Source organism: Schistocerca gregaria, chromosome 1, assembly GCF_023897955.1.
Source record: "Schistocerca gregaria isolate iqSchGreg1 chromosome 1, iqSchGreg1.2, whole genome shotgun sequence".
NCBI lineage: Eukaryota > Metazoa > Arthropoda > Insecta > Orthoptera > Acrididae > Schistocerca > Schistocerca gregaria.
Genome location: NC_064920.1, coordinates 1,131,185,502 through 1,131,202,454, shown reverse-complemented (window position 1 = coordinate 1,131,202,454; position 16,953 = coordinate 1,131,185,502). Strand labels below are relative to the sequence as shown.

General features: G+C 43.4%; 1 protein-coding gene across 1 annotated transcript in view; it reads left to right on the top strand.

The window, feature by feature from the left end:
- The first annotated feature begins 12,529 nt into the window (after positions 1-12,529).
- Positions 12,530-16,953, top strand: part of LOC126316172 (uncharacterized) — a 62,349-nt gene continuing 57,925 nt past the window's right edge. The window contains exon 1 of the mRNA XM_049992712.1: positions 12,530-12,578. The gene's annotated coding sequence lies outside the window, so the exon portion shown is untranslated. The remainder of the gene's footprint in view (positions 12,579-16,953) is intronic.

Sequence of the window (16,953 nt, the reverse complement as noted above, 5' to 3'; positions counted from 1 at the left end):
TGATCTTGGAGCCGTGAATATTTGGTTTGGCTGCCGATGTGGAAGTATGGCCGGGACATCCCAATGATTTTTTGCGTTTAGGACTATCGTAATGGACCCATTTTTCTTCCCCGGTCACAATGCGATACAGAAATCCCTTCCGTTTTTGCCTCAGAAGCAACTGTTCACAAGCACACAAACGACTTTCAACGTCTCTTGGTTTCAGCTCACACGGCACGCAAGTTCCTTCTTTCTGAATCATGCCCATAGCCTTGAGACGTTTTCAAATGGCTTGTTGTGTCACTCCCGCTAATCGTGCCAGTTCTTGAGTTTGACGTGAGTCTTCACTCTGCAATGTATCCAGTTCTACATCTTCGAAAACATTCTCTCTTCCACCAATATGCCGGTCTGTGATGTTAAAATCACTGTTCTTGAAGCGTTGAAACCACTCACGAGACGTTCTTTCACTAATAGCGTCCTTACCATACGTACTTGAGAGTATTCGATGAGACTGAGCCGCTGCTTTCTCCATATTGAAACAAAAGAGTAACACCTCCCGCAAATGACGAGAATTAGGCTCCTTAAGCGACATTTTCAATCAAGAACAACTTCATGGTGCAGACACAAATCGACTAATGTTTGAATGAGGTTATGTTGACCAAGGTCCAAGCTAACTGCCTGACGTTTGCGATCTGTTTCTTTCGACTGCTACTTACCGATGTCGCCACCAATGGGCAAACGGCGGAAGCAAAGTTGTACACCTTGTATTTACACGCTCACACTGTCATATGCAGCCTCGGCCATGAAGCTACGTGAACACTGGTAATACCTTGGTAACACTGCGATTTTAACCCAAGTAAATTATCACAATTTCTGATTTTTGAGAGTTGGTTGCTATTATAGTTCTTAGTTTTTCGGTACACATATGACAGGTTGTTGTGACCGCAGAAAATTTTAATTTTTATTCTTGCTTTTGTGACCATAATAAGAGTCCTGGCTCCATAGGCAAACAGCCAGCCGACATTAAGAAATAGTCCACCAGGACGTAGGGACAAGATAAGCAGCGGAGGCTGCCGAGTATGGCTTGTTGATCAAATAACTTTGACTTCCTGCCAGAGGAAGCAGCGTGAATCAAATTTGCGCAATGGAAGACTCAAACACCAGGGCGATAATACAGCAAGCGAGAGTGTCAATCATGTGTGGAAAAGACTCGTGTGGAACCAAATTAAGTTGCGTGCAGCTAGAAACGAAAGTGTCGTGTGGAACTGAAGGCATTCTTGCGCAAGCCGACCAATTAGAACGAGAGTGTCGTGTGGAACCATAGTCATTGTTGTGGAATCCGATCACTTAGAAATGAAATGGTCATGTGAAATAAATTAACTCTTGTGCACCCAAGTAAATGAGTAACGAAATAAAAGGCGAGGCAGCGGAATAGCTAGAGGCAGAGATTCAGATGTGGATTCAGAGCCAGTGCCGGCAGCTTGGAGATTCCGCAGCGAGACGCCAGCGTGGCCGAGTAGGCCCACAGCAGACGATACAGCTGATAAAGATTTCAACAAAGAGAAGACGGTGATAGACTCTGGTGGACACTCAGGAACTGCAGGTCAAGTAGGATTTTTAGAGTTTCACTGGAATAGTGTTGAACAGAGGCTGTCAGTCTTTGTCTCAATTACTTAGAGAGATTTCAGTGCTAACCAAGAATAAGTGATTGCTTTGTACTTGTTTCTTATATGTACTGGCAATTAGCTTTCAAGTAGCAAGTCCGAATAAATAGACTGAATCTTACTAAGGGGTTTATGGTCCAACAGCTCACATAAGTATATGTGAGAACAAACTTGATAGAAACTAACCAATCTTTTCTGCCTATTGCAATTCTGCAACCTATTTTCAGGAAACTTATTTGCTTCAAACCAAGGAGATTCTCTCCCTCTCATCTCCGATACAAAGGTTGACAGCAATTTATAACTAACCCATTGTCGTTAACGTCCCGGTTGCGCTACGCAGTTCGCACTGACTTCATTCTGGTATAGTGTGGCTGTGCCGGGATGCGACAGGGTAGTCAAATGAAACTACACAAATGGAAAAAAGTAAGTAAACTGTTTATTATTTCAAAAGTAATCACAATAACGGCAAATGCATTTGTTCCACTGTCAGGCAAGATGGTCAGAGCTTTCATGGATAAAAGTTTGCGTTTGCCTACGGGACCACGATTGCACCTAAGCTCGCAGGGCATCGTCCAGAGCAAACTGAAAGCCACGAATGTCTTTCGTCAGGGCACCAAAGATATGGAAATCTCGCGGGAAGAGATTGAAAGTCCATGTAAGATGTGTAAGAGCTTCCCAGAGAAACATCTGCACTCGAGACAACAGGCACGCCAGCTCCGAGAATGTCATGATGACCTATGCAAGGGCCAACTGCTCAGTGAGTTTCTGGAAAACGGCGCTGCAATTAACGCCCAGCGGAACGTGGGCGCTGAAGCTCGCTGTCAAGTCCAAACGCAGGGAAATGTTGACGGACGGCATCATTCTGTTGCAGGATAATGCTCGCCGACATGTTGCCAAAATTGCTTCGACTAAGTTGCAGAAGTTTCGCTTGGAAGGCCTTCAGCATACTCCATAGAGTCACGATCTCTCCGTATGCGATCCCCGTAATTTTGAGGCCCCGAAGAAAGAGATGCGTGGCCGTCGGTTTGCTTATGACGAAGAGGTACACGCCTGGTAGAATCATGGTTTCACAGGCAACAGCAAACATTTTTCCATGAAGGCATTGATCGTCTTATCTCACCTCTATGGCGATTACTCTTGAAACAATAAACAGTTTACTAACTTTTTCCCATATATCTCGTTTTAATTTTACTGTCCCCTATATTTCTCAAAATTTTTGACAAATTCTGTTCAGATGCTGTATTCCTGTGAATTAAAGTTTCTTGGATATTTTAATAAAGCGGTGTACTAAACATTAATAATAATTACTACATTCAACATTTTACAAATATTTTATTCTAATTAAACTATTTATTATCATTGTATTAAGCTCAGTACGTACCACCCATCGTTGGAGTCAAAGAGATAGCTACGTAGTCCTGATTGGAATCATATTCCGATATCATTTGGGAACCCCTGATGATCACTATCACAGTTTTAAGTAAAATTTCCTTGGCATAATCGATCTAAATTCATCTTCATCTACTTAATTACTGTACAATATACAGTTAAGGTTCATCGACCAACCTTAAACCTTTTTCTCTACCGTTCCAGTCTCGAAATGCGCACGGGAAAAACAAACACTTAAATACGAGGGCTATTCAGAAAGTAGGGAACGTTTTGACATTAAAAACAAACTAAGTACAAGAAATACATTTTATTATATACATCTGAAAGAGCGACTGACATACTACTTTTCCACATAGTCACCAAACACATTGAGGCACTTATCCTGTCGGTGGACAAACTCTGAAAGACCTTCGTCGTACAATTCTGCCTCCTGAGACTTCAGCCGGTGAGTCACGCCCGCTTGGATGGTTCAAATGGCTCTGAGCAATATGGGACTTAACAGCTGAGGTCATCAGTCCCCTAGAACTTATAACTACTTAAACCTAACTAACCTAACGACATCACGCACGTCCATGCCCGAGGCAGGATTCGAACCTGCGACCGTAGCGGTCGCGCCGTGCCAGAATATAGCGCCTACAACCGCTCGGCCACTTCGGCCGGCGCCCGCCTGGAGTCCCGAGTCGTCATCAAGGCGCTGGGTTGGAAGCCACTTCTTCATCTTGGGAAACAAGTGAAAGTCACTTGATGACAGATCGGGGCTGTAGGGCGGCTGAGGGAAATTTTCCCATTAGAATGAATTAAGGAGTTCTTGAAACTCCCTGGCAGATTAAAACTGTGTGCCCGACCGAGACTCGAACTCGGAACCTTTGCCTTTCGCGGGCAAGTGCTCTACCATCTGAGCTACCGAAGCACGACTAACGCCAGGTACTCACAGCTTTACTTCTGCCAGTATCCGTCTCCTACCTTCCAAACTTTAAGGAAGCTCTCCTGCAGGAGAGCTTCTGACGGCCTTGGGAGAGCCAGTCCTGACAAAACTGTACCATCTGGTGAGCAAGATGAATGAAACAGGCGAAATACCCTCAGACTTCAAGAAGAATATAATAATTCCAATTACAAAGAGAGCAGGTGTTGACAGATGTGAAAATTACGGAACAACCAGTTTAACCCTTTCGCGGCTACGGGCATACATGTATGCCCGGCAGTTAGAAGACCAGACGGCTACGGGCGTAGATGTATGCCCAGCCGGCGGGAAGTCCAGGCGGCTACGGGCATACATCTACGCCCGGCAGGCGGGAATACCAGACGGCTAATGGCATACATATACGCCCGGGCTCGGGAACAGGTAAACGTTCACAATAGAGCGGCTGCTGGCTGTTGTCCACTTTTCAGACAACACTTTCATTGTCTGGTCTTCTTTGTAAAGTGAGAAAGCACTTTAGTTTTCCCCTCCCCTGCACACTTTCTGCTTACGAGTCTAACAATCGGCCAGTCCGTTTTTCGCTTCTGGTGAGACGACAGCGTTCGCGTGTGTAGACTTTGCCATGTCGGGACACAGTTTATCGGACAAGGAAATCATGGATATCCTCATGAATAGCAGTGACGAAGATTGTAGTGATACTTCGGAGCTTTCTTCCGATGAAGAGTTGGATGCTCCTGGACTTATTGCTGAATCCTCGGTATCACGAACAGAAGATTCTTCCTCTGAAGACGGAAAAGAAGATAGAGTAAGTGAAACTTCGTCAGGAAAAAGAAAGTATGACTGGACGGAGAATCATCCTGTGACGAAACGACACCGTTTTTTGAACACATTTAGCGGGTTAAAGGTGGAATTCGAAGAGTCAGCAAGTCATTTAGATTTCTTTTTGTACTTCATGTCCATGGAATTTGTTTCTGCCATTTGTACACAGATCAATAATTATTATAAATTTATTACTGAAAAAATGACGACAGTGCCCAGTAGATTAGCACGCTGGAAGCATATAGAGCCATCAGAATTTTATTGTTTCCTAGCATGTTCTCTGCTTATGCCTAGAAGTAAAAAGTTAGAAGTGAATGAATATTGGTCGACAGATTCTTTGCTTCAGACACCAATATTTTCTAACATAATGGCCAGGGACCGGTACAAATTGATTCTGCGTTTATTGCACTTCTGTGACAATTCCACCGCGTCTCAAGATATTCTTGTAAAGATACGTCTCATTGTAGGTCACACAAGAAATAAATTCCGCAAGGCAGTAGTACCCTTTGAAAACCTAGTGATGGACGAAAGTTTGCTACTTTTCAAGGGAAGGCTCCGATTCAAGCAGTACATACCAAATAAACGTAGTCGTTTTGGCATTAAAATTTTCGTCCTTTGTGACGTAGAAACGAATTATATTCTGGATTATATTATCTACACTGGTGCTGCCACGGAAATAGAATCTGGAAATTCTGATTGGGGAAAATCAGGCGATGTTGTTGTGAGTTTGTTATTGCCATACCTCAACAAAGGTCATACCATTTATTTGGACAATTGGTACTCGAGCCCAGAATTATTTCTATGGCTCCACAAAAAATGTACAAACGCCGTCGGAACAGTACGAAAAAACAGGAAACATCTACCACCGTTACCAGACAAGCTGAAAAAAGGGGAAGTACAGTTCAAATCTTGTGGAACATTAATGGCACTAAAATGGATGGACAAGAAAGAAGTGTGGATGCTTTCGACCGTAAATGGACCAGAGTTTGTGGAGACACAGAAGAAAGAACATAGAACAGGCCAAAACAAATTGAAACCCACCTGTGTCGTCAGCTATAATAAGTCAATGGGTGCAGTGGATAAGACAGACATGCTACTATCTTCTGTACAGTGCATCCGAAAGACACTGAAGTGGTACAAGAAAGTATTCTTTCATTTGACTGACTTGTGTGTGCTGAACGCAAAAACTGTTTTTGAAATACAAAAGCAACAGAAGATACCACTAGCGAAATACCACTTGGAGCTAATCCGTCAATTGCTTGACAGATTTCATAGTCAAACGTGTAAAAGTGCGATCCCACGGACAACCAAAGAAGAAAGCCCTTTCCGACTGCAGAATAAAGAGGGACGTTATCCAGGGTTCCTCGTAGCAACGGAGAAAAAGGAGATTCCCCAGAGACGCTGTGTAGTATGCACTGCTCATTCACAACGAAAAATGACACGCATAAGATGCAAAAAGTGCGATGTGGCTCTCTGCATGGTGCCATGTTTAGAAAATTACCACACGCTAAAGAAATATTAGCACGTTTTAGTAACTTTGTACGTTTCAAACAGATAAAAGTAAAAAATAAAAAAATAAAAATAAAAAGCAGATGATGATGATGATGAGTCCCATACTCCGTTTACCGAGCGTAGGGGAGCGACGCGGGAGACCCGCGCCGCCATACTAGGCAAGGTCCTAGTGGAGGTGGTTTGCCATTGCCTTCCTCCGACCGTAATGGGGATGATTGATGATGATGAAGACGACACAAACACCCAGTCATCACGAGGCAGGTGAAAAATCCCTGACCCCGCCGGGAATCGAACCCGGGACCCCGTGCTCGGGAAGCGAGAACGCTACCGCGAGACCACGAGCTGCGGACAAAAAAAAAGCAGATAAAAGTAAAAAAAAAATGGTTTTTAACTCAGCCAGCGGCAGTCCAAAGCCTGCGTCGAAAATGAGGATGGGAAACCATTAAAGTAAACCGTACTGAACGTGACGGGCTGAAAAAGAAGACAGCGAGCTAGAAGAAGGTAGGCGTTTACTATCCAATTTCTTACTGTGGAGAATCGACTTTAGGTTTTAATTACAAACGAAGGCAAGGGCCTATCGCAAAATGAGTTATGCAGATATATTCCTTGTTTAACTTTTAGTCCGATTGCATGACAAAATTAGGTTTTAAATTTCTGTAATTATTATCTATTTAAGACCGTAGTAAGAATATTGTTCGAGATTTGGGCGTTTTCGCTACGCACAACTCTATTTAAAACTATATATCTTGAAATACATTCATGTGATGATAGTGGAATTTTAATATGTTTTAGGCACATACATCGACGGTGTAAATCTCTAGTTAGAGGATTTTGGAATTACTATTAAAAAAGTTCCTATCATTTTTCTAAACCAACCATTTTTCAGCCCATAATAAACATATAACTGAAAGTGTTGGCTATTTTCGAAGCTCTCATTCGTTGTTATCAGAAACTATAACCAAAGTGACCATACAGAGTATAGTGTTTTTTTAAGGCGCTGCTGAACAGTGGTTCTGTGCACGCGGCAACACGCGGGAAGCCTGCGGCGGCCGTAGCCTGCAGCGGCCACAGGGCTGCGACAGCCGCCGCCGGCCAGGCGCGCAGTGCGCTCGTCCCTGTCACCCGGCCAGGCAGGCAGGACGCTCAGCCTTCCAGCCGCGAAAGGGTTAATAAGCCACAGCCGCAAAATACTAACACGAATTCTTTACAGACGAATGGAAAAATTAGTAGAATCCGACCTCTGGGAAGATCAGTTTGAATTCCGTAGAAATACTGGAACACGTGAGGCAATACTGACCTTACGACTTATCTTAGAAGAAAGATTAAGGAAAGGCAAACCTACTTTTCTAGCATTTGGACACTTAGAGAAAGCTTTTGACAATGTTGATTGGAATATTCTCTTTCAAATTCTGAGGGTGGTAGGGGTAAAATACAGGGAACGAAAGGATATTTACAATTTATACAGGAACCAGATGGCAGTTATAAGAGTCGAGGGGCGTGAAAGGAAAGCAGTGGTTGGGAAGGGAGTGAGACAGGGTTGTGGCCTATCCCCGATGTCAATCAATCTGTATACTGAGCAAGCAGTGAAGGAAACAAAAGAAAAATTCGGAGTTGGAATTAAAATCAGTGGAGAAGAAATAAAAACTTTGAGGTTCGCCGATGACATTGTAATTCTGTCAGAGACAGCAAAGGAGCTGGAAGAGCAGCTGAACGGTATGGACAGTGTCTTGAAAGTAGGTTATAAGATGAACATTGTTGTTGTTGTTGTCTTAGTCCTGAGACTGGTTTGATGCAGCTCTCCATGCTACTCTATCCTGTGCAAGCTGCTTCATCTCCCAGTACCTACTACAACCTACATCCTTCTGAATCTGCTTAGTGTACTCATCTCTCGGTCTCCCTCTACGATTTTTACCCTCCACACTGCCCTCCAATGCTAAATTTGTGATCCCTTGATGCCTCAAAACATGTCCTACCAACCGATCCCTTCTTCTAGTCAAGTTGTGCCACAAACTTCTCTTCTCCCCAATCCTATTCAATACCTCCTCATTAGTTACGTGATCTATCCACCTTATCTTCAGTATTCTCCTGTAGCACCACATTTCGAAAGCTTCTATTCTCTTCTTGTCCAAACTAGTTATCGTCCATGTTTCACTTCCATACATGGCTACACTCCAAACAAATATTTTCAGAAATGATTTCCTGACACTTAAATCTATATTCGATGTTAACAAATTTCTCTTCTTCAGAAACGCTTTCCTTGACAGTCTACATTTTATATCCTCGCTACTTCGACCATCATCAGTTATTTTACTTCCTAAATAGCAAAACTCTTTTACTACTTTAAGTGTCTCATTTCCTAATCTAATTCCCTCAGCATCACCCCATTTAATTGGACTACATTCCATTATCCTCGTTTTGCTTTTGTTTATGTTCATCTTATATCCTCCTTTCAAGACACTGTCCATTCCGTTCAACTGCTCTTCCAAGTCCTTTACCGTCTCTGACAGAATTACAATGTCATCGGCGAACCTCAAAGTTTTTACTTCGTCTCCATGAATTTTAATACCTACTCCAAATTTTTCTTTTGTTTCCTTTACTGCTTGCTCAATATACAGATTGAATAACATCGGGGAGAGGCTACAACCCTGTCTCACTCCTTTCCCAACCACTGCTTCCCTTTCATGCCCCTCGACTCTTATGACTGCCATCTGGTTTCTGTACAACTTGTAAATAGCCTTTCACTCCCTGTATTTTACCCCTGCCACCTTTAGAATTTGAAAAAGAGTATTCCAGTCAACATTGCCAAAAGCTTTCTCTAAGTCTACAAATGCTAGAAACGTAGGTTTGCCTTTTCTTAATCTTTCTTCTAAGATAAGTCGTAAGGTCAGTATTGCCTCACGTGTTCCAACATTTCGACGGAATCCAAACTGATCCTCCCCGAGGTCCGCATCTACCAGTTTTTCCATTCGTCTGTAAAGAATTCGCGTTAGTATTTTGCAGCTGTGACTTATTAAACTGATAGTTCGGTAATTTTCACATCTGTCAGCACCTGCTTTCTTTGGGATTGGAATTATTATATTCTTCTTTAAGTCTGAGGGTATTTCGCCTGTCTCATACATCTTGCTCACCAGCTGGTAGAGTTTTGTCATGACTGGCTCTCCCAAGGCCGTCAGTAGTTCTAATGGGATGTTGTCTACTCCGGGGGCCTTGTTTCGACTCAGGTCTTTCAGTGCTCTGTCAAACTGTTTACGCAGTATCGTATCTCCCATTTCGTCTTCATCTACATCCTCTTCCATTTCCATAATATTGTCCTCAAGTACATCACCCTTGTATAAACCTTCTATATACTCCTTCACTTTTCTGCCTTCCCTTCTTTGCTTAGAACTGGGTTGCTATCTGAGCTCTTGATATTCATACACGTGGTTCTCTTCTCTCCAAAGGTCTCTTTAATTTTCCTCTAGGCAGTATCTATCTTACCCCTAGTGAGATAAGATTCTACATCCTTACATTTGTCCTCTAGCCATCCCTGTTTAGCCATTTTGCACTTCCTGTCGATCTCATTTTTGAGACGTTTGTATTCCTTTTTGCCTGCTTCATTTACTGCATTTTTATGTTTTCTCCTTTCATCAATTAAATTCAATATTTCTTCTGTTACCCAAGGATTTCTAGCAGCCCTCGTCTTTTTACCTACTTTATCCTCTGCTGCCTTCACTACTTCATCCCTCAGAGCTACCCATTCTTCTTCTACTGTATTTCTTTCCCCTATTCCTGTCAATTGTTCCCTTATGCTCTCCCTGAAACTCTGTACAACCTCTGGTTCTTTCAGTTTATCCAGGTCCCATATCCTTAATTTCCCACATTTTTGCAGTTTCTTCAGTTTTAATCTACAGGTCATAACCAATAGATTGTGGTCAGAGTCCACATCTGCCCCTGGAAATGTCTTACAACTTAAAACCTGGTTCCTAAATCTCTGTCTTACCATTATATAATCTATCTGATACCTTTTAGTATCTCCAGGGTTCTTCCACGTATACAACCTTCTTTCATGATTCTTAAACCAAGTGTTACCTATGATTAAGTTGTGCTCTGTGCAAAATTCTACTAGGCGGCTTCCTCTTTCATTTCTTAGCCCCAATCCATATTCACCTACTATGTTTCCTTCTCTCCCTTTTCCTACACTCGAATTGTAGTCACCCATTACTATTAAATTTTCGTCTCCCTTCACTGTCTGAATAATTTCTTTTATTTCATCGTACATTTCTTCAATTTCTTCGTCATCTGCAGAGCTAGTTGGCATATAAACTTGTACTACTGTAGTAGGTGTGGGCTTCGTATCTATCTTGGCCACAATAATGCGTTCACTATGCTGTTTGTAGTAGCTTACCCGCATTCCTATTTTCCTATTCATTATTAAACCTACTCCTGCGTTACCCCTATTTGATTTTGTGTTTATAACCCTGTAGTCACCTGACCAGAAGTCTTGTTTCTCCTGCCACCGAACTTCACTAATTCCCACTATATCTAACTTTAACCTATCCATTTCCCTTTTTAAATTTTCTAACCTACCTGCCCTATTAAGGGATCTGACATTCCACGCTCCGATCCGTAGAACGCCAGTTTTCTTTCTCCTGATAACGATATCCTCCTGAGTAGTCCCCGCCCGGAGATCCGAATGGGGGACTATTTTACCTCCGGAATATTTTACCCAAGAGGATGCCATCATCATTTAATCATACAGTAAAGCTGCATGTCCTCGGGAAAAATTACGGCTGTAGTTTCCCCTTGCTTTCAGCCGTTCGCAGTACCAGCACAGCAAGGCCGTTTTGGTTAATGTTGCAAGGCCAGATCAGTCAATCATCCAGACTGTTGCCCCTGCAACTACTGAAAAGGCTGCTGCCCCTCTTCAGGAACCACACGTTTGTCTGGCCTCTCAACAGATACCCCTCCGTTGTGGTTGCACCTACGGTACGGCCGTCTGTATCGCTGAGGCACGCAAGCCTCCCCACCAACGGTAAGGTCCATGGTTCATGGGGGGAGATGAACATTAACAAAAGCAAAAAAAGAGTAATGGAACGCAGTCGAATTAAATCGGGTGATGCTGCGGAAATTAGATGAGGAAATTAGACTCTTAAAGTAGTAAATGAGTTTTGCTATTTGAGGAGCAAAATAACTGATGATGGTTCAAGTAGAGAGGATAGAAAATGTAGTCTGTTAATGGCAAGGAAAGCGTTTCTGAAGAAGGGAAATTTGTTAACACCGTGTATAGATTTAAGTGTCAGGAAGTCGTTTCTGAAAGTATTTGTATGGAGTGTAGCCATGTATGTAAGTGAAACATGGACGATAAATAGCTTAGACGCGAATAGAAGCTATCGAAATGTGGTGCTACAGAAGAATGCTGAACATTAGATGAGTAGATCACATAACTGATGAGGAGGAATTGAATAGAATTGGGGAGAAGAGAAGTTTGTGGCACAACTTGACTAGAAGAAGGGATCGGTTGGTAGGACATATTCTGAGGCATCAAGGGATCACCAATTTAGTATTGGAGGGCAGCGTGGAAGGTAAAAATCGTAGAGGGAGACCAAGAGATGAATACACTAAGCAGATTTAGAAGGATGTAGGTTGCAGTAGGTACTGGGAGATGAAGAAAATTGCACAGTATAGAGAAGCATGGAGTACTGCATCAAACCAGTCTCAGGACTGAAGACCACAACGACAACATTATTATTAAAACCGTAGGCACCAGTGTCACGTTAAAAGTTAAAAGTGGGGTAGCTGTAAGTTCTGTTTGGTGGGGAGTTTGGGAGGGTGGAGTGGTAGGGTAGGGGGGGGGGGGGAGGGACAATGAACTAAGACCTACCTCTTCCACATCCCCTCCCACCCCCCCGCAACACCACCACCCGCAAAAAAAAAAACAATGATACTTAAGACATGCGCGTGGAAGAAATTTAGTAATATCTTGTGCTCGATAAGTGTCAATAATATTTACAACGAATCACGGACGCTACAGTAATCAGTGAACTGACTGAATTGCGCAAGCAGTAAAAGAGTGAGGAACACAGTCGGCTCGTAAAAGTCGGCAGCAGAGACGAATCACCGACGCGCGGAGTAGTGGCCGCGCCCCTCTGTACACAGACCCGACGGGCTTAATTTCGAGGTTCCCCGGTATCGGCCGTCGGCTGTGTCGCTGTGAAGCAGTAATGAAAACCTCCCACTGTATATATAGCGTCGGTGAGCAGACGTCGACGCCGCAGTCTTGCAGAGCACCCCGCGGGAAGGACTGGACGCTGCAGCTGGTGAGTACACGTCAGAGGCGACGGTCTTCCACTCTTCATGGGGATGTTGGCTATCCACGTGCCAGTTATACTTTCTTCATCCATTATTTTGGATCCACCTCGTACTCCGAAAAACCATCTAACGGTGTGTAGCGAACAGTACTTCTGATACCACCAACCTGCCCCCCGTCTCCTGTTCCTCTCGCGAATGGAGCGTGGGACAGATGACAGTCGGTAAGCCTCTGCATTAGCTCTAATCTCTCGATTTTTCTCGTCGTGGTGATTTCTCGAGATCTGCCTGGGAGGAAGTAATACGCTACTGGCCCTTAAAATTGCTATACCACGAAGATGACGTGTTACAGACGCGAAATTTAACCGACAGGAAGAAGATGCTGTGTTATGCAAATGATTAGCTTTTCAGAGCATTCACGCAAGGTTGGCGCCGGTGGCGACACCTACAACGTGCTAACATGAGGAAAGTTTCCGACAGATTTCTCATACACAAACAGCATTTGACCGGCGTTGCCTGGTGAAACATTGTTGTGATGCCTCGTGTAAGGAGGCCAAATGCTTACCTTCACATTTCCGACTTTGATAAAGGTCGGATTGTAGCCTATCGCGATTGCGGTTTATCGTATCGCGACATTCCTGCTCGCGTTGGTCGAGATCCAATGACTGTTAGCAGAATATGGAATCGGTGGGTTCAGGAGGGTAATACGCAACGATGTGCTGGATTCCAATGTCCTTGTATCACTAGCAGTCGAGATGACAGGCATCTTATCCGCATGGTTGTAACGGATCGTGCAGCCATGTCTCGATCCGTGAGTCAGCAGATGGGGACGTTTGCAAGACAACAACCATCTGCACGAACAGTTCGACGACGCTTGCAGCAGTATGGACTATCAGCTCGGATACCATGGCTGCGGTTACCCTTGACGCTGAATCATAGCGTCTGCGATGATGTACTCAACGACCAACCTGTGTGCACGAATGGCAAAACGTCATTTTTTCGGACGAATCCAGGTTCTGTTTAAAGCATCATGATGGTCGCATCCGTGTTTGGCGACATCGCGGAGAACGCACATTGGAAGCGTGTATTCGTCATCGCTACACTGGCGTATCACCCGGCGTGATGGTATGGGGTGCCATTGGTTACACGTCTCGGTCACCTGCGCATTGACGGCACTTTAAACAGTGGACGTTACATTTCAGATGTGTTCGACCTGTGGCTCTACCCTTCATTCGATCCTTGCGAAACCCTACATTTCAGCAGGAAATGCACGACCGCATGTTGCAGGCCCTGTACGGGCCTTTCTGGATACAGAAAATGTTCAACTGCTGCTCTGGCCAGCACATTCTCCAGATCTCTTACCAATTGAAAACCTCTGCTCAATGGTGACCGAGCAACTGGCTCGTCATAATACGGCAGTCACTACTCTTGATGAACTGTGGTATCGTGTTGAAACTGCATGGGCAGTACACGCCATCCAAGCTCTGTTTGACTCAATGGCCAGGCTTATCAATGCCGTTATTACGGCCAGAGGTGGTTGTTCTGGGAGTAATTTCTCAGGATCTGTGCACCCAAGTTACGTGAAAATGTAATCACATGTCAGTTCTAGTATAATATATTTGTCCAATGAATACCTGTTTATCAAGTGCATTTCTTCTCGGTGTAACAATTTTAGTGGCCAGTAATATATGTTGTCCGACTCTTCCCGGAAACCGTTCTCACGAAATTTCAGTAACAATCCTCTCCGTGATGCACAGCGCCTCTTTTGTGAGGTGTCACTGAAATTTGTTGGGCATCTCTGTAACGTTCTCACTCCGACTAAACGAGCCCGTGACGAAACACGCCGCTCTTGATTGAATCTTCTGTATATCGTATACCAGTCCTACCCGGTAAGTGTCCCAAACTGAAGAACAACACTCAAGAATCGGTCGGACAAGAGCCTTGTAAGCCACTTCCTTCGTGGATGAGTTAAACTTCCTCAATATTCTTCCCGTGAATCTGTGTGACACCTATTTTCCCTACTATATATTCTCTGTAGTCATTCCGCATAAATTCGTTCTGGATAGTTACTCCTAGATATAGAACGACAGATACTACGAGGGTCGTTTGAAAAGTCCATGCAAAGTCCGAGAGATGGCAACACCAACGGGTATCGAGGTCATGTTTAGCTAGTAGCAAAAAAAAAAAAAAAAAAGGCTCTGAGCACTATGGGACTTAACTTCTGGGGTCATCAGTACCCTAGCACTTAGAACTACTTAAACCTAACTAACCTACGGACATCACACACATCCATGCCCGAGGCGGTTCCAGACTGTAGCGCCCAGTACCGCTCGGCCACCCCGGTCGGCAGTTAGTAGCATCTTTGGAGAGAACGCACAACAAGTTTCAGCCATATTGGCCTGTTTATTTGTGTTTGGCATTCGTCTAAATCAAGGAAGTCGAGTGATTGTCAAAAAATGGACGAAAAAGAATTTCGTGTGGTGATTAAACTTTACTTTATGAAAGGAAAACCGACTCAGGAGACTAAAGAGAAGCTTGATAAACATTACGGTGACTCTGCACTTTCGATTAGAACAGTTTATAAGTGGTTTCAAAATTTTCGGAGTTGCCATATGGGCACAAGTGATGCTGAGCGTTCTGGACGCCCTGTGGAGGTTACAACTCCAGAAATCATTGATAACATCCATGATATTGTGATGGATGACAGATGGTGCGTGAGATTTGTAGTGCCGTGGGCATCTCGAATAAAAGGGTGCATAATAATTTGCATAAACATTTGGACATGAGAAAGCTAACCGCAACATGGTTTCCGCGATTGTTCACGCTTGACCAAAACAGGAATCGTGTAGAGTGTTGCAAGGATGGTTTGCAGCTGTTTAGGACGAATCCGCAGGACTTTAAGCGTCGTTTAGTCACTGTGGATGAAACATGGATACATTACTATATTCCTGAGACCAAATAACAATTTAAACAATGGGTTACCATGCGAGAATGTGCACAAAAAAAGGCGAAGACCATTCCTTCGGCCGGAAAGGTTATGGCGACTGTCTCTTGGGATTCGCAAGGAATAATTCTCATCGACTATCTGGAAAGGGGTAAAAATATTACAGGTGCATATTACTTATCGTTATTGGACCTTTTGAAAATCGAGCTGCAAGAAAAACGCCGACGATTAGATCCCAAAAAAGTTCTTTTCCATCACGACAGTGCACCAGCACACACCTCAGCAGCTGTGATCGAAAAATTAATGGAAATAGGATTCCAACTCATTTCACATCCCCCTTATTCTCCAGAGTTGGCTCCCTCGGACTACTACTTTTTCCCAATTTGAAGCAATGGCTGGCGGGACAAAGATTTTATTCAAACGAGGAGTTGATTGCAGCAACTAATAGCTATTTTTCAGACTCGTACAATTCTATTATTCGGAAGGGATCAACAAATTAGAACAGCTTTGGACGAAATGTATAGGTCTAAAACGAGGCTATGTCGAAAAATAAAAAGAAGTTTTACTTCAAACACGTAAGTAGTTTTTATTTTTGCACAGACTTTTCAAACGCCCCTCGTATTTACAGTACAGTAATGGATTTCTTTTCCTTTGTATGTGCAGTATGCTACATTTATTTACGATCAGGGACAACTGCCAGAATCTGCGCCATTCATCAGTCCTCTGAAGGTCATTCTGCAATGCAATACTGTCTTCTGCCGTAGCTACTGCGTCACAAACAATCGCGTCATCTGAGAAAAGTGTTAAAAGAGCTCTGACGCTCTCTGCTAAATGATTTCGTTTCATTGTAAAAACTAACGGTCCTATCACACTTTACACTGTCGATTTTCTTCCGTTAAAGACGACTTGTTGATTTCTATCTGGAAGCAATTCTCGCATCCAGCAGCATATCTGATTTGATACTCGGTAGTATCTGTGACATTCTCTCTATTATTTCGCTATAATACAAGTTGCCATTCTTTCAACTTTTACACTCGTGTGATTCGATTGAAGAGTTCCTAGATAATAGAAAGATGCATGTCATTCTCAATGGAGAGAAGTCTTCCGAAGTAAGAGTGATTTCAGGTGTGCCGCAGGGGAGTGTCGTAAGACCGTTGCTATTCACAGTATATATAAATGACCTTGTGGATAACATCGGAAGTTCACTGAAGATATTTGCGGATGATACTGTAGTATATCGAGAGGTTGTAACATTGGAAAATTGTGCTGAAATGCAGGAGGATCTGCAAGGAATTGACGCATGGTGCAGGGAATGACAATTGAATCTCAATGTAGACAAGTGTAATGTGCTGCGAATACATAGAAAGAAAGATGCTTTGTCATTTAGCTACAATATAGCAGGTCAGCAGCTGGAAGCAGTTAATTCCACAAATTATCTGGGG